The following is an 18,389-nucleotide window of genomic DNA, read 5'->3' as shown; positions in this document are numbered from 1 at the left end:
AACCTATTTTAAAATCACAAATTTGTATATATACCGTATTCCTAAATGTCTACAAAACAATTCATATTCTGTAAACTATAAGCTACATACTTACAGAAAAGGTGTAACGTTTTATAGTTAGTTATGCATATACATATATACGCATACTAATGAAAATAGTGCAGCCCTTTAATGTCAATACTACGGTGCCCCTAAAGTGACATGTTACGCACTTTTTTCCACTTAGGTAATGGGAGACTTTTTTTATTTCGTTTAAACGAAATCATTGAGATATTCCCGTTCACATTGATATATAAATTAGTTCTGGACCTTTTTGCACACGAAACACCTCTAGGGACTGGAGTAAACGGGACAATAATGGAGTACATATTTATTTTGTTACCAAGGCTTGCTAAGAGATCTGACCTTAGATTGTTAAAGAGTATTCAATAATCATTATAATAGGTTTATACATGTATGAAAAAGCAGTAATTATGTCAGTGTCTCCCGCTTGTATCTATAGATCCAAAATTCCAAACAATAAACAACTTGGCTACCTTAAGAAATATATACTGCGTAAAACATTATATATGAAATAACACACGTACATTGTGTGAAACTTTGCACCTCATAGTGCATGATACAAAAGACGCCTTTCCTGGTTCTTTATCGTGCCAGATGTAAAGTAACCAACTCTTATCCCAATGCTAGTAATTTTAGTTGGGAGATCCGAAAGCATAACACTGCTTATATATTTAAATCAGGATAGGAATGAAAATCAAATACACTGGCGTTACTTGTGTGTTTTAGGCGACTTTCATATTTAAACATACGAAGCAAACAAAAAAATAAGAAAAAAGAAAAAAAAAACGGAATTGGTGCCAGTGTATTTTTTCACATTCTTTCCATATATAGGATAAAAAGACTTAAGCACTATTTGAAAAAGACGTATCTTAATGTGTAGTTAGTAAAACAAGCCATTACTTTTTTGGAAAGTCAATCTTGAGAATAGTGGGTAAAGCGGATAAAATCTACGTAAACCCTCTTTTAAGACGATTTTGTGATTTTTGGAAGATAAAAATTTTTTTCAGGCTGAACTTTATACGATTGAGTGTAAAGTCTTGTTTGTATTGCAATGGAAACGTTCATATTACATTACGTGTATTTAATAATAAGTATTTGATAATCAATAAACGGGTCGATTTGAAGTGCTGTTATAAACCACAAAGGCCTTGAACTTTTTAAAGGTATATCAGAAAATGTCAATAAAATGATTTGACCACATTAATACACGATTGTTTTGGACACAGGCTCGGTCTGTTTATAGTAACGCTCCCCCAGGTATGTTAAGCTAAAAAGTATACATTGTGCAAGGTTGGCAGTAGTTATTGACCGTATTATATTCGTTTCAAATATATCTAAAACAAATCATTCTTTTCATGTAGTTAAGAAATGAGAAAATAACTTCTTCAAAACTATTTCAAAGGGATATATCTATCAAATCATTTGAAAGATTTCTGAAGAAATGTGACATTTTAAATATTTGAATACATTGAGGGAATTTTTCACTTAGCTCCCAAAATGAAATACTGATTTTACTCAATGTGCATTTATATATGTTACTTTTCCAGTTATCCTGTTATATATTTACGAGGAACTGAAGAAAAAGAAAACGTGCTTAAAGCTTGAGCAAAAAGATATTTCACCTAATATATGAAAGAAAAACACCGGAAGGATACGCATTTGGTTTGATCATTCTTCTGAAATATTTGATTCACATTTCATTTACAAAGTATTTAGAGTCTTCATTCCCCTTTGATACACATATATCCCTTATATCTTTCTATTTTTACGGGAAATTTCTCGTATGTTGCCAACTCCAACTATTAAATAAAATATACAAAATAAGAAATAGGTAAATAATTACGTTATGTAAATGTTCTTAGTTCTTTAATTGTAGATACGATCAAAATAAGGATATTTTTCTAAAGAATCTATATTATTTTTAGTTATAAATATCATTATATGTATGCTAAATTGTCATTAAATGTATGTAAAAATGCTATAAAGTATCTCTTAATCATTCCTTTTTAAAAAATCTTAAATGCAGTGAAACAGTAAGGCATTTTGTTTGAGCGGAAATGTTTAATTAACCTAAATATAATTACCATTACACGTGCATCTACGTTGTGCTGCGCGCCTATCTTCACGTGGACATTGAGATTATTTGGGTCACGGTTAACCAAATCTACTGTAGCCATTTTTTAAATGTCTTAGTCCTAGGCAGAAGAAAAACACTTCTAAACGAAGCTGAGGTCGTAACAAACCGGTCTCAGAGTTTTAAATTTATATTTCAACATTTATATTCTTGTTTCTATCCCTTGGATACGACTGAATGTCTTCCTGAAAAAATATCTCTATCATTTGCCAAATCTAAACTTTCGTTATATGAGTATCAGCGACTTCACTAACACTCCTAATTAGACTAGTTGATCCTGATGAACTTTGAAAAGGTAAAACAATAGATATTACATTGGTTTTTCAGAAAGATAAGAGTATCAATTTTCTAGTATTGCAAAATGAACCAGAGCCGTTGCTTGTTTATTTTTTTTCTTTAATTACAGGTATGACATGGTGGCCTCTGGTGTTTTACTGGTGGCTGTACTCCCCTCATTTTAGGTGGTTAGGGGCTGTCCCCATGGATATTGTTTGTTTTGGGTTTAACGCCGTTTTTCAACAGTTTTTCAGTAATGTAACGGCGGGCAGTTAACCTAACCAGTGTATCTGGATTCTGTACCGGTACAAACCTGTTCTCCGCAAGTGAAGAACGAACGATGTTAGACACCATGTCTTTTATCAAATCGTCACGGAGAACATACGCCTCGCCCAGGGCTCGTACTCACAACCCCGAGATCCATAGTTCTGCGCTCTCCCTATTAAGCTAAGCGGGCGGACTTTTTGAAATATATACAGGCCATGTAATGGCACCATTTGGTGCATTTTAGGCCTAAATTTTGAGGTAATGGAGGGGTTACTCCCCTCATGATGGGGTAAGGTCAGGGGGCTCTCCCCTTGAGAAATTTTGAAATACAGGTATGTAATGGTGGCTTTTGGTGCGCGTTTTTGGGTCTTTATTTTGAGAAAAAAAGTATTCCTTTCCTAAAATAATAAGGTGCATCTTTGATGAGTATAGGTCACTTCTCAGCCAAGTGTGTGTGTAGGGGGGAGGGGGGAGGTGTCTGGTCCATGAACGAGCCCCCTCGGCACGGCCCTGGACCCGAGCCTGTTTGTCAATCCTCATATGCCAAATAACTGTAGGACTGACTATAAACTTATTTCAGTAAGTTTATCACTATGAACAGCTAAAATAACAACACCATCGGCGGCCTTCAACTTCGCCTTCCAAGGAGCAGTCGTTAATCTTATTTGGGAAATGTAGAAAACTACAATTTTTTAACGCTAGGTGGCTCTGTAGATTATGACGAAAAGTAATACAGTGGGTAACGCTCTAATATTAGCATCCTTGATACAAAGTTTCTTTTAAGAATGGACCGTTATATCCATAAGTTTCAAACAGTAAAAAATCGCACTTGATTTTGAATGAAATACAATTTGGTAATTACCAAGTTGCAACATCAAATGTACACGCATGGGAGTACGAATTTAGGATTTTCATAAGTGTAAACTCAAATTTCTCATTTGCAAGATTTAGTCTACGCACAAGGAAGTAAGCATTTGTCATCTTGGTGCATGCAATTTATAATTATCAATTTGAAAGGTGCAAAAAAGCAATTTACATTCACAGGAAGTAAGAAGTTGTCTCCTAGGTTCATGGAATATGTATTTACTAATTTGAAATGTACAATATAACAGTTTGTATTGTGGAGGATAATACCTAAACGCAATATGCATTCACAGAAACTTAGAAGTTGTTATCTAGGTGCATGGACTTTGCATTTACTAATTTGAAATATGTATGTTTGTATTGTGGCGGATAATACCCTCCATAGTTCCCTGCCGATTAGTTTTATTGTAAAATAAAATGTTGATAAACAGATTAATGAGCGAATCTAACCCTTGAATGAATTATATTTGAAATTCAACAGAAAAAAAATAAATTTGGCATAATAATATGCCCTTATTTATTTTGTTATTTGATAATCGGTATGGAACTGATATGTGTTTGATGATTAATTTAAGTAAAAAAAAAATGTCTGTGGAAACATCCCTGGTATCTCGTAACGGCTACCAAATGTGTGGAAAACATAAATACCCTAAGGGTAATTATCAATAAAAAATTGTGTTTTTTTTTTCACAACATAATTTAACGTTATTTTTTTAATCTTTATATATATATATATATATATATATATATATATATATATATATATATATATATATATATATATATATATATTTGCCAGTTCGAATCCTCGTGATTTATTTGATGTTCCTCGGTTATTTACGTTTTGAAAGAAAGTGTAACAAATCGGGTGGAAGTTGGTATCTGAAACCATTTAGATCCAAGTTTAAGGTCAATATTGATGAAGTCTTATTTATTATTTCATTTTCAACAAAATTTGAAATGTAAATGACCTTTAATCTCTAGAAAAACGGAGGTCCGTACCCCTAGAAAACCCCTAATAGGCTTGTCTAGAGGTACGGATCCGTACCTCTAGAATCTGATTCTAGAGGTTCGGATCCGTATCCCTAGACACTTCCATTTTTAAAAAAAGTACTTACCTCAATCTTTAAGTAGATCTATGTAAAACACCAGATATGTCGACAGTTAATAAAGGAGATATTATTCAGTTGTTCTAATGTGTAACAGTATCACCGAAAAACACCAAAAGATTAAATTTAAAATACGAATGGACAAACATTCGGCGCGCACGCAGATATTCAGGTGTCATTATATTCGAATCAACGTTTCATTTAAAGAAGGAGAAAGGAGATATTCAAAGTTAATTTACAAAAAAATATTTAAGTCCAATGATATTATAGAATATTTGACAATTTAGATTGAAATAAACGAATGTATAATGGCAAAATATAATATTCGAACTTATCGCTATGAAATCAGCTTTACATAATTATAATTTAGTCAAAACCGTAGGGTTAAACTTAAGAGTGCTTATGATGGTTATTTGTGATTTTCTGTCTGATTTTTTGACAACCTTGAATTTGGGAAAATGTGAAAAATTTACAGTGATCCATCTGTATGAAATTCTATTGTTTTGTCTACATGCATGTAGTGAAAAATTTCATTTTAACCTGCCGTAATGATTTAAATTGTAAGTTTAACAGATCTTGTACAACCAGTCTGTAAATTTATCGACTGAAAAATCTTCAGATTTATGGATTGTACATATGTTTAAAAAATGTCCGTAAAAATGAGGAAATTCTAGACCTGCATACATCATATTATGCAGACATTACCCAAATAATTGCAATGTTTTGCGACAGAAGGGGAGTGGTGGTGTAGGAAATAAGGTTTCGGCCGCTTACCATGGAGGTGCAGTTTTGAGCCCTACTAATGGGTCATGACAGTTACTCCTTGTTAGACGCCATTACTGATCTTTTTCTGGAAGCGGACTTGAGAGTGACTCGATAAGCTGCACTCTTCACAATCTTAGGCAACTGTCAAGTTTTGAATATACTCTCATAACTACACTTTCACTGAAAATTGGCAACATTGTAAAAAGGTTAATACAACGTTACTTAAGGATGTACTAGCGTTTTTTTCAGGATATCCGCCATTTTGAAAAATGTTTTTTCGAATATTGCTTTCTAACAAAAGTTTTGCTAAAAAATAATGCTAAATAAGTAAAATATGGCTAATAATGTACCATTTAACCAAATATATAATGCGTTTTGCGAAAAAAAAAATTTCACCCTAATTTTTTTCTGGCATTTGCCTAAAATTGACGTAAGAAATACAATGGGGTAGGGATAGGTAATTTTAAATATCTATTAAAGTAGATCAGATTTGGTTTTGATATTTTTCTGACTGATACATATAATGTTAAGCTATAAAGAAAATAAAAGTTCTCAAGATAGCACTTTATATTATCTAGAAAATATAAATTAAAACAAAAAGAACAAAAAATATCAAAATTCACCACTTTTTAACAGTTTTTTCTTAATAAATCTCTTAGATCGTGTGACCCCAACTTTTTTTCTTTCCATTTTGAAGCATTTTTGTGCGTCATTAATGCTGCAAAATATTTTGAAAATCTTAACGTCAGAATTTATTTTGTAGATCTAAATACGTTTTTCCCATTGAAAATAAAGTGGGTGGGGTAATTATGTCAACATGTAAAAATTAAAGAGATTTGTTAGTGGCATTTATGTTTATATAATACTGACATCACCATATATTCATATTAACCTGTAAGACCTGAAATCCCTATAAGATTAAGTAGGATATTATATGTTTTATAAAGTACCAACTTTTTTTCAATTTTACAAAATTTCAGAAATGCGTAAACAGTGGGTGAAGAAAATACCCGATAAAATTAAAACGAGTTCGGTGACCTATGTTTTTTCTGCTCTTGTTTGTCTTAGAAACTAATGTTCTTCAAGCTCACAGGGTATGAAAAAAATCTTAACGTTAGAAAAAATTCGCTCGTACATCCTTAACAGCGTTGTGACAACGTTACAACACTGTTACATATACAACGTTGTAGCCCAACGTTTCCACAACGTTGTACTAACGTTGCAGATTTTACAAGTTTCAGATAAAAACTCAGTGTGTCTCTTTATAGTGTCTTTTCAATACATTCACACATTGCTTGCATAGGTATTTCTCCAAGAAAACCATTGTTCTGATATTGCTAAAGGTCAGCCTGTAAGAAACCTACATTGAAATAATAGAGCAAGGATACTTTAAAATGCATGTCACTCTGGATTAAGGCCAATTTTTGCCTTGTTGTTAGCACAGTTGGAGGTAATGTATCTAGGATATAATATGGGTCCATGAGCCATATAAACTTATATTTACTACAATGATAATGTTTTCTGTGGGGGAAAAATGCCAAAATTTCATTTACCGCTCCATTAGAGATGCAGAGTGAGTTACAAATTTGATACACAGAAACAACACCATACACAACAATCCTTAACAGATGCAGAGAGAGTTACAAACATAATACCTAGAAACAACGACATATTAACAACACAAAACACAACATACAACAATTCTCAACAAATATTTATACAGGAATGGTAGTATAAAAGATAAAAGGTAAGGTAGATTTCCCGGAAGCACAGAGCACCCCAAACACAACCATAGAGCCATGCATCTCAAAGTTGGCCCACAACAAAAAGATGCTGTAACGGAAAAAAAATTGTAAACGGGTTGCTCCAAAAATCTAACATTGTCAAGTAAATTTTGACTATTTACAAAATAAAGAAAAAGGGGAGGTGTAAAGGGTCAATAAAAGGGACGGATGTTTTGGGAAAGTGGAGCAAGGGTGTATATTCAAAAGGGAAAGCCACATTCCTTTAACGCAGAAACCCTACAACGTAAACCACAGCAGCGCGGACATCTACGTACATAAGACAAACATACACACACAACTAACATACACAAAAGTAAAAAAAGAAAAACAACAAAAACATAACATAGATAAAAAAACAAAACAAGAAGACATGATAAATCAGTGAGAACATGCCATCCGATAAAGACAACCCCTTGATAGTATTATATTTAACCGTTCTTGTGAAGGAGCGAGAACATCATGGGCGGGGTTTACAAACTGACTGAAGTTCATCTTTTCGAAAAACAAAGTAATTGAAAAACAGAGTAAAACAAATTATGAATGTTAATAATTATGTTTCAAAGATTTTTTCCATATATCTGTAACTTAATCTCTTACTTTAATATTGACTGTCAAAAGATGCACGTACATTCAAAATTGAGTACCATGTTTTTGATATCAATAGCATAATTCTGTCAAACGTAAAAAGCCATATGGGTGTTCTACAGAAATTTAAAAGAGACGAGTCTCGGTAATAAATGGTTTAAACGACACATAGACACTTAATTCAATAACAGGCTTATGACAAATGAAAGGTTAAACTAGAGACATGATTTGTGATATTTGTCTTTAATGATGAGGACAAACATATGCAGAAATTAACTTTTTCGCACACATCACGAGATGTTTTCGCGTATGTCCAAGGTGACCACGTAAAGTGAAGCCGGACAGCGTAAAACCCTAACCAATATGGAGTCTAATTCAGAAAGCGATTAGCTGAGAAATTGTAAATAAAAACGCTTAATTTTTGAATACGTATTTTAGGAGAATATACTGCGTTACATTCGAGATTTTGGATGTGCGTGAACTTAGCCAGAGCAGCAAGAGTAGCCAGAGTAGCCAGAGTTCAGCCAGAGTAGCTAGAGTAGTCAGAACTTTGGGTATTCTGGCTGGCCAGAGTAGCCAGAGTTCATCCAGAGTAGCCGGAGTAGCCAGAACTCTGGTTACTCTGGCTGGCCAGAGTAGCCAGAGATCAGCCAGATTAGCCAGAGTTCAGACAGAGTAGCCAGATCGTGTTTCTAGGATTTTAACATTTTCTGGTTACTCTGGCTGGCCAGAGTAGTCAGATCTAGTAGCCACAACAGCCAGGATTTCATTTGCTCTGGTTACTCTGGCTGGCCACAGTAGCCAGAGTTTCTAGGATTTTAACATGTTCTGGCTACTCTGGTCAGCCAGAGTAGCCAGAGTAGCCAGGATTTCATTTGCTCTGGTTACTCTGGCTGGCCAGGGTAGCTAGAGTTTCCAGGGTTTAACATGTTCTGGCTACTCTGGTCAGCCAGATTAGCCAGAGTTCAGACAGAGTAGCCAGATCGAGTTTCTAGGATTTTAACATTTTCTGGTTACTCTGGCTGGCCAGAGTAGTCAGATCTAGTAGCCACAACAGCCAGGATTTCATTTGCTCTGGTTACTCTGGCTGGCCAGAGTAGCCAGAGTTTCTAGGATTTTAACATGTTCTGGCTACTCTGGTCAGCCAGAGTAGCCAGGATTTCATTTGCTCTGGTTACTCTGGCTGGCCAGGGTAGCTAGAGTTTCCAGGGTTTAACATGTTCTGGCTACTCTGGTCAGCCAGAGTAGCCAGAGTAGACAGAGTAACCAGGATTTCATTTGCTCTGGCTACTTTGGCTAGCCAGAACAGCCAGAATTTCCTATTTGCCCATTGGTTCTAGCTACCATGGCTAGCCAGAATAGCCAGAGAAATACAGTAAAACCTGTTGCGAAATGACCCTTTTTGTAGTCTCTGATTTTGTGTGTGTGTGTTTTATGTATCAAGTGATTAATCAAACGGACTTCAAAGAATTGTCTTATTTTTCAGACAGCAGCCAGAGTAGCCAGAGTAGCCAGAGTAACCAGGATTTCATTTGCTCTGGCTACTGTGGCTAGCCACAACAGCCAGAATTTCCGAGATGCCCATTGGTACTAGCTAACCTGGCTAGGCAGAATAGGCATAGAAAATACAGAAAAACCTGTTGTGAAATCTACATGTACATCTACATAAGTGCACCCAACAATCAATTACTGATTATAATTGGGAGGTCGGGGCAGTTGTTAAAAGCATGTTACTATGTTACATGATACATGATATTCATGTGTTAAGAGAGTAAGAGCAGTAATATATACAGCTATGTTAAAAATAATTATAAATAAAAAAACAGGATGATGACATTAGTACATATACGAGTCTAGGCCAGATGTCATGCACTGAAGGTTCACACTGTCTTTAATGTTATTATGGAAGGCGTTCCAGTATCTGATCGTGCGGGGGAGAATAAGAAGCCAGAACCTGTATAAATTGTTAGAGGCTAGATGAACTTGTATTGAAAAAAATGCCTTTTTACATGATACATGCATATGACTAGTATGTGTGTATAATATAGCCTTGAATATCCTGACTTGCAATGTTTTTACAACTTTTTATTTTTACATTTAGAGTCTTGAGAACAATGTATTTGAAATTGAACTACATATAAGCATATAGAAAACTGTACAACCCAATTTGGGGTACGTTGAAAGTTTGAAACTGAAGTCATTTGAAGGAATTTCAATATTCTGTTTAGCTCATTGGTAGATTACATATGTATCTAAGTAGTCAATTTAAAATTTGTCAAAATATTTTCAAATGTAGTGGGTCGAAAGCGTCCAAAATCCTGGACGCCTACCAGTTCAAAATAAATAAGATGTGGGCTGTAATTTAAAATATCAATGCTGATATATACTGCCACAGACCTTGTAGGCTACTTTATATAAAAATAAAACATACCTAATCATTATTTACAATGTACATAAACAAACAGCTTTTACTGCATATACCCTATTACTTTGTTTGAAAGTGTCATTTTCCGATACGTGTTACTCTGAACTTTGTCCTAAAATGATGCTGTCTAACAGTTTCTTTGTTGTTGTTTCTTTTCTTTTTTTTGCTTGTTTTAAAGATTTAGATTTTCCATCTATCAGAAAGATATAGACCTGTCCGCTTTAATCTATGTGAATTTCAACCTTCATATACCACACACATGACACACAACAGGTCTAGTGCAACCTAATTATGTATAATATGATTATTATGAAAAAGGGTCATACATTTAAAAATGGCTCTAGTTTACATGTTTGACTGCATTTTCTCTGGCTGTTCTGGCCAGCCAGAGTAACCAGAACCTGTGTGCATTTCAGCTATTCCTGGTTACTCTGGCCAGCCAGAGTAGACAGACTATGTGAAAATTATGAAACTGGCTGTTCTGGTCAGCCAGAGTAACCAGAGTTCTGACTACTCTGGCTACTCTAGCAACAGGTTTTTCTGTATTTTCTCTGCCTATTCTGGCTAGCCAGGTTAGCTAGTACCAATGGGCATCTCGGAAATTCTGGCTGTTGTGGCTAGCCACAGTAGCCAGAGCAAATGAAATCCTGGTTACTCTGGCTACTCTGGCTGACCAGAGTAGCCAGAACATATAAAAATCCTAGAAACTCTGGCTACTCTGGCTGCTGTCTGAAAAATAAGACAATTCTTTGAAGTCCGTTTTATGAATCACTTGATACATAAAACAAAAATATTCAACCCTAAGAGTACCAAAAGAGTCATTTCGCAACAGGTTTTACTGTATTTTCTCTGGCTTTTCTGGCTAGCCAGGGTAGCTAGAACCAATGGGCATCTCGGAAATTCTGGCTGTTCTGGCTAGCCAGAGCAAATGATATCCTGGTTACTCTGGCTGACCTGAGTAGCCAGAACATGTTGAAATCATAGAAACTCTGGCTACTCTGGCCAGCCAGAGTAACCAGAGCAAATGAAATCCTGGTCCCGTGTTCACAAAACATTTTTCGATCTCAGCTGAGTTTGAGTTTGAAATTTAAATATCGATTTTACGAAATTTTCAAGGTTGAATTCCAACTGAAACTGACCATAAATACTAAATAGCCACTTGAAAATAGTAATTAACTTGAAATTCAGTTTTAAACATGCTATTTAGATAGAAATGACATATTAAGTTTCATAATCAAACTCAGCTAAGACTTAAAATGTTTTGTGAACAAGGGGCCTGGTTACTCTGGCTACTCTGGCTACTATGGCTGACCAGAGTAGCCAGAAAATGTTAAAATCCTAGAAACTCTGGCTACCTAAACTCTGGCTACTCTGGCTGATCTCTGGCTACTCTGGCCAGCTAGAGTAACCAGAACAAATGAAATCCTGGTTACTCTGGCTACTCTGGCTGACCAGAATAGCCTGAACATGTTAAAATCCTAGAAACTCTGGCTACTCTGGCTGAACTCTGGCTGAACTCTGGCTACTCTGGCTGCTCTGGCTAAGTTCACGCACATAGATTATGGTCTAATGTTTACCATACATATCTAGGACATTATTTTGCGACTTAGAATATCAAATTAATATCATGAAAAACGTGCATTGTCATAATATGTCTCATGGAACGTCAGTGACGCTGATCAGTGTATAGCAAACATTAAATCACACTCATTGAATGTACGTACGTATTAAAGGCACAATATTCTGACGTTAGGTTTAACAAAGGTTTAATAGTGTACAGTCAATGCGTGCGTACACTAAAAATGCGGGAGAGGTATATGCCGACTATCAGGATTTCCACAATCAACAGACAGACTTTCTTATTATGCTTAGATTAAAAAGAAGAAAACAGTACGAAGAAGGAACTTTTCACGAGCCTAAAATTGTATTCATAAAGTAATTAATGCTATTTCGTATATGTTTATAATACATATTGGAAATCGTTTTGCGACTTAGAAGTTTAAGTTAATAATAATTATTATGAAAAATGTGTATTTAAGGTGACAGCATCTTAGAATATGTCACGCTGATCAGGATATAGCAAACTTTAAATCGCACCTATTGGTATCTACGTGCGTATTGAATGTACAATATACTTACGGTTAGATTCACACATACTTCCGTATTATGCTTTGATTAAAAAGAAAAAAACGAAAAGGGAACTTTAAACATTTCACAGACAATAAAACTGTATAGATAAAGTAGTTTCATATATTCTGCACATTGTTAATGTCGAAATGACATTGCTTTTGTTATCTTTGTGAATGCCCATTTTTGTCGTCGGCATGTAATCGGTTTACTTGGGAGATATTTGTATCGGATTACGTATGGGATGTACATAATCAGGCATCAGTCGTACAAAATGCAAGTGTAAATCTACCGGAGGCTTTCTTTTATCAACTGTTTGTGCAACAAGATAATACCTTGTAAGTTAGCTTCATCACAAAAATGTACCGTCCTTTTTTTGGATTCAACTACCAGTTGCTTTTGAAATCGAAATTAAACGCTTTTATGACAGGTTTGCTAACATCTTTTCTCTTATGACGACCAAAAACGGAAATATATAGATTAATGTAATCTATGACGGAAATTTCACATTTTTATTTTTACTGGTAACATAGTATAAAAATTGTAGAAGTAATCTTCTTTCTATCTTCTACAACATTACATAAAAATCACGTGAGGATAAAAACATGGTTTAGCCCAGTCTTAAATTTATAGGCTTCGATCTGAAACGGACAGGTCAGTACTATATGCCTAAACGTTTAGCAAACACTTTTTTGACGTATTTTTGGTTATAATGTTGTTTAAGTTTAGGGACTTATTAGACGAGCTATAATAAATGACTTAATTTTCTTGGGGAGCGTTTGTCCGGGGGATGTTTGTCATGGGACTCATTCCGCAAAGGCCAGTTCGTGAGCCGCGAGCTAGTTAGATGAATGGTTAACGATTTCTATCCGCCTGGCGCCTGGCATAGTGGTAGGAGTTGGGAGGTAACTGGTACGCACAATCAAGGTGTCTCATAAGCCAAATTGGCTGGCCCTTTCAATAGAGGTGACACTATAATAACCAAGACCTTTACCTTTACCTTTCTTCATTCACGAAATAATTACGGTAAAATATACAAGTAGCATTTTCAAGTCAATTTTAGACAGTTAATGATAAGAACGATAAGCATTTCCTTGACCCAACAATCCCAAATATATCGCTTTAATTTTCTCCAATTAGACAAATCGTACCGTTTCGAAATCTTAGTAAGACCTAAGAACTAAGTAAACATTAAATGAGCCACACAATTGCAATAGGCTTTGAAAGCGAACAGCATGGATCCTAACCAGACTACGCGGAGGAGCAGGCTGGTCTGTATCCATGCTGGTCGCAAATGCACCATGTTGGTGTTCTCATGGTGCTGCTCAATTTTTATTCATCTTCTCTAAAATGTAACCACGATATTTTCTATCTACATGTCCCAGCTGATGTTCAAATACCTGCTATAATTGAATCGCGGCGTTTTTAAGGTAACCACGAACAGGATGTTGTAGAGTAAAAAAGAGAACATTATGGATCGGACGTGACTTATAAAAATCATTTGTATGAACAGGCCGGGCTCATACAATATTTGTTCACTTAGTTCCTTATAATGGTAGAAGTTCAGTTAGTTACTTCTTCATATTGATAAAAGTTCAGTTAGTTCCTTATATTGATAGAAGTCCATTTATTTCCCTATACTTTTGTATTTGGGATCATATGTTTTGCAATTTAGTAAGATAGTTGAAGGTATAATTTATTATTGTCCGTAAGAGATGATTATTCAATTTGCTTCCGTAAATTAATTTTAATTATGATTTGTAAGTTCTGCGCATATCATTTTTTTATTTCATCTTTATCAAAATTGTTACACTTCTGATGATTTATCGGTCATCATTGAAAAAAATACACTACCCGTCTAGCCTTCAGTTTCAACGTTCACGTCAGTAAAATGTTCTACAAAATCACGACTGAAATCTTTAAAAGACCTTATATCTAAAGATTAATTACTTGTCATTACTGTCTGGACAAGTGTTCTTTTATTCAACGGTCGCTACAAGCAATGAGCTTCAGTTACATGATAGAAATGAAGTAATAAAAAGATACTACACATAACGTGAAATATGTTTCATAACGTAGTTCTCCATATAGGTTCATTCAGTTAATGTGTTTATTTTCAGGATACAAATATAACGTAAAATAACGAAAACGCCCCCGAAAATATTGGCGAAGATTAATGTGTGCCAAGTCAAAACTTACGGATAATAAACTGCATTTGAGAAAACAGAGAAATGTAAGGCGTCTAAAGATTATCTTGTGAACCAGTGTTATCGAAGCCCTTACTAGACTGTAGATTAAAATCCATGTCGGAATAGAAATATGAAGTAAGTAATCAATTATTGAATATGCCTTAACCAAACGAATTTGTAGGGATTAGCGCTATATTTGTAATCACTCTGTCCGGTCTTTCGTCCCCCGTTCATCCGTCAATCAGTCTCAAAACAAGCTTTTTCTTCACAAAGAGAGTTTAACCTTCAGCCTGTTGGTGGCAAGTGATTCTGCCTTTGCAACCAAATATGACGTCTGCCGTGGGCTGGACTGGAAATAAGTTGTTCCATCCATTCCAGGTGGGGACATTCGTCGACTACCCACGTTAAACAAGAAACTTTACTTTACTTTACTTTACTTTACTTTACACACCGACGGAACTCTATATCCTTCCGTCAACGCTGACTTGAACGCGCTATCGGAGCACATCAAAATTTCATCTACTTTAAATGAATTCAAGCGTGAACTAATTAAGAATTGTAATTGTGTACATCAACAATTTCTTATTGGGAGCAGATTTGGATAAATTCTTCATGGCCGTCTTCGTCTAGAATGCAGCTCCTTGAACTAAATCTATTCAGAAAACCAGTTGTAGATCGTCCGTATTGCATATGTGGAAACATTGAGACAGCGAACCATTCTTAATAACATAAAAGATTCTTTGGAAGCAAAGAAGGCAACCAAGCAAAATTATAGCAGACTCAGTTTGATTGAGTTTGTTCATGAGAGGTAGTGGAAAGTGCAACACCTCTCACGCCCTCTAGCTAGCACCGGCTTAAGCGGAACTCTATTACCCATTGACATTGAGTGGACTCCGTGATCCCAATGATGTCCGCTTTATAACGTACAAAGACAAATATCTCTTTTAAAATTTACCGTGCCCTACAACCTTTCCAAATCTCATTTATGGTTCCTAAAACTTAAGCAAATTTGAAAAAAACTTTAGTGTTTTTGCATGCCTAATTATTATAAATTCATCGTTGCCACACGACGTTTCAGGATATCTATATATTTTAAATTTTGGATTTTTGGACCGTGGGCACGTCGTAGTGCCTTAGAATAACTTTCAATTACAGCATTTTTCTCATTTCTTTATTCATTTCTTTTCTTTTATCTGTCTCACTTTGAAAATCTCATTATATGTTACCTCATAAATAGCACACGTATCTCTATTTCAGATAATCGTCATTAAACTTTACACACAAGGAAACGAATTCATATATGTCTTCTTCGAAAGATAATAGGTAAGTGTAGATTTCTGTGAAGCATAGAGCACCAAAACACAGCCTCAGAGCCACGCATTTGCAAAGTAGGCCCACAACAAAAAGAAGCTGTAATGGAAAAATATTACAGACGGGTTGCTTCAAACATAAAACATAAGTACATATTGTTTATGCCAAATATAGTTAGAGAGAGAGGAAGTGTTAAGGGGTGAAATGGGGGGGAGGGGGGAGATTTGAAGGGGAAAATAGAACAAGGATGAATATACAAAGGGAATGCTACGTTACCTAACCACAGTCACACTACAACGTAAACCACAATAGCGCAGACACTCATGTACCAAAGATAAACACACAACCACACACAACTAAATAACATAGAAAAACAAACAAGTAAGATACAAGAACACAATAGGGCATCGCTTTAGACTCACAAGCACACAAACGCACCCATATAAGCAGGAAAAAACAATCGTGTACCGCCTTAGGATTCCGGCAGCCAAAATAAAGGGGAGCCACGAAAACTAACTCAAAGTAAAGGGGTAGATGCAAAAAGTAGCGGAAATGCAAGGGAAAGGAGGGGGGCAATAGGGGGAGTGAGGAGGAGGAAAAAACACTTACAACAAACAGGAAAACATACGCATCAGACAATACAAGACTGACAGAAAACCAGTTGAAAATAGGGGCACCGCCTTGGAACAGTCAGTAGTCTATATAAAGGAAACTGGTTTCCAAATCCTATTATATTTTGCTCATATTTCGTTTACTTGCATGTATGCATGTACATGCTTGTTCGTATTGTTTCGAAATGTAACTATGCTGTTTAAACAAATGTATCTTAATAAATTGACAGAGGAAAACGCAGTTGAAAGTTTTAAAATTAACTGCCTTTTTGTTCTTACTTCTTCGCTTTTTTGAATATGGGAGCTAGTTGATGTAATTTGGTTAATAAAAGATGACAATGAAGGGTAGCGAAAGGCATTAAAACATAACATTCAGTAATGCATTAAATAATCAAGATATTCACGTCGTTTATTGTCCAGTTTACAACGAATCAGAGCTCTGATGCGCTGTAATTGATTTGCAAGGCGTTAAAAAGTTTCATGAAATAGCACTTTTTTTTGCAGCAATCTATTTATCAGATGTGATAGTTCGTTTAAACACATTTTTTAAAATAAACTTTCAGTATAAATTCGAATCGCCATAACAACGATATTTACAATCTGTTCAGCACATTTCAATCTGTTTTTGTTAGAGTGGTTATCGATTTTTTGTTCACTTTCATGCCCCCCCCCCCCCTCCCTATTTAATACCATGACCAATATTTCAGACAACAACACAGAAATGTTTAAGTGCATTATTTTTTTTCGCAATTGCCTTTAATACTTCATGTCAAAGGTCAAGAAAGTTATTTCGCCCAGCAAGCTTTATAAGATTTACAAATTACAAAACTAAATTTTTTGGTTTGATTTGCTTTATATATTGCTTATTCCATAATTCTTTTTAATAGACCGTGTATGAAAAGATAAAACCAGCTATATAGCCACACGAAATGCAAAACAATAGAAAATAAGAGTTCGTTGAATTGATAGAAGTCCATAATGTTTCTTTGAAAATATTTTATAAGAGAAGGCGTATTTTGGATAATGTGTTTTGTCATTCAATAAGTTTACATCCTACACGAATAAGAATATCAAAGTACATTATAATGTAAGCTTGATGTTATCGAAATACATTTCATGTGCGATTCATTAACACAAGAACTCTACATTCTTATCTTATCCTAGGTCTAAAGATTATCTTGCGAACCAGAGTTATCAAAACCCTTACTACACTTATAAGAAGAGTTAAATTTATATCGGAATATAAATATTAAGTAAGTATACATTTAGTCAATATTCCCTCACCAAAACTAAAGAGTTTGTAGGGGTAAGCTTTATACTTGTAATTTCTTCGCCTAGTCCGCCATTCCATCCTTCCGTTCCGAAATATTTAAGAATATATTTTTTCCTTCACAAAGGGAGTCTAATTTCAGAAATAATTTATAGCAAAAGAGTATTTTAACATTATTTATACACGATGGGCGGTTATACGTCGGGCGTAAAAAATTCACGAGGGCGCAGTCCGAGTGAAATTATTTGTACGACGTATTACTGCCCGAGTGTGCAAAAAGTGTTTAAACACGTTTTGGTATAAATTATTTCGATTCTAATATGTAAAGCAGTAGATAAAATATAGTCGCTCTTTCTTGGTCGCAACAAAAGCATTGACGTCACAGCTCGTTAACGTGACGTCATTCTAGCATGAGAGTGTTTTAACAGAGAAAAGCATATTAGAATGTAACTTAATACAATGATAGATATAGAGAATCTGTCATTGGTCTTCGGTTAAGATCAGAAAATCCCAACCCGAGGGCGCACCGCTCAAGTCTTAAACGAGGCTGTGCCGAGTTTAAGACTTGAGCGGTGCGCCCGAGGGTTGGGATTTCCGATCTTCACCGAA

At 35.1% G+C, this 18,389-nt stretch overlaps 1 protein-coding gene across 2 annotated transcripts in view; it reads left to right on the top strand.

Annotated features, from left to right (window-relative positions):
• LOC123557258 (uncharacterized) overlaps nt 1-15,912 on the top strand; it is a 72,053-nt gene extending 56,141 nt beyond the window's left edge. For both annotated transcript variants that reach the window (XR_008371008.1, XR_008371009.1), the window contains exons 2-3: nt 14,520-14,723; nt 15,846-15,912. The gene's annotated coding sequence lies outside the window, so the exon portion shown is untranslated. The remainder of the gene's footprint in view (nt 1-14,519; nt 14,724-15,845) is intronic.
• The last annotated feature ends 2,477 nt before the right edge of the window (nt 15,913-18,389 follow it).

The sequence above is a fragment of the Mercenaria mercenaria genome, chromosome 5 (genome assembly GCF_021730395.1).
Source record: "Mercenaria mercenaria strain notata chromosome 5, MADL_Memer_1, whole genome shotgun sequence".
NCBI lineage: Eukaryota > Metazoa > Mollusca > Bivalvia > Venerida > Veneridae > Mercenaria > Mercenaria mercenaria.
Note: the sequence above shows the minus strand (reverse complement) of the source record. Positions and strands in the feature narration are given on the sequence as shown.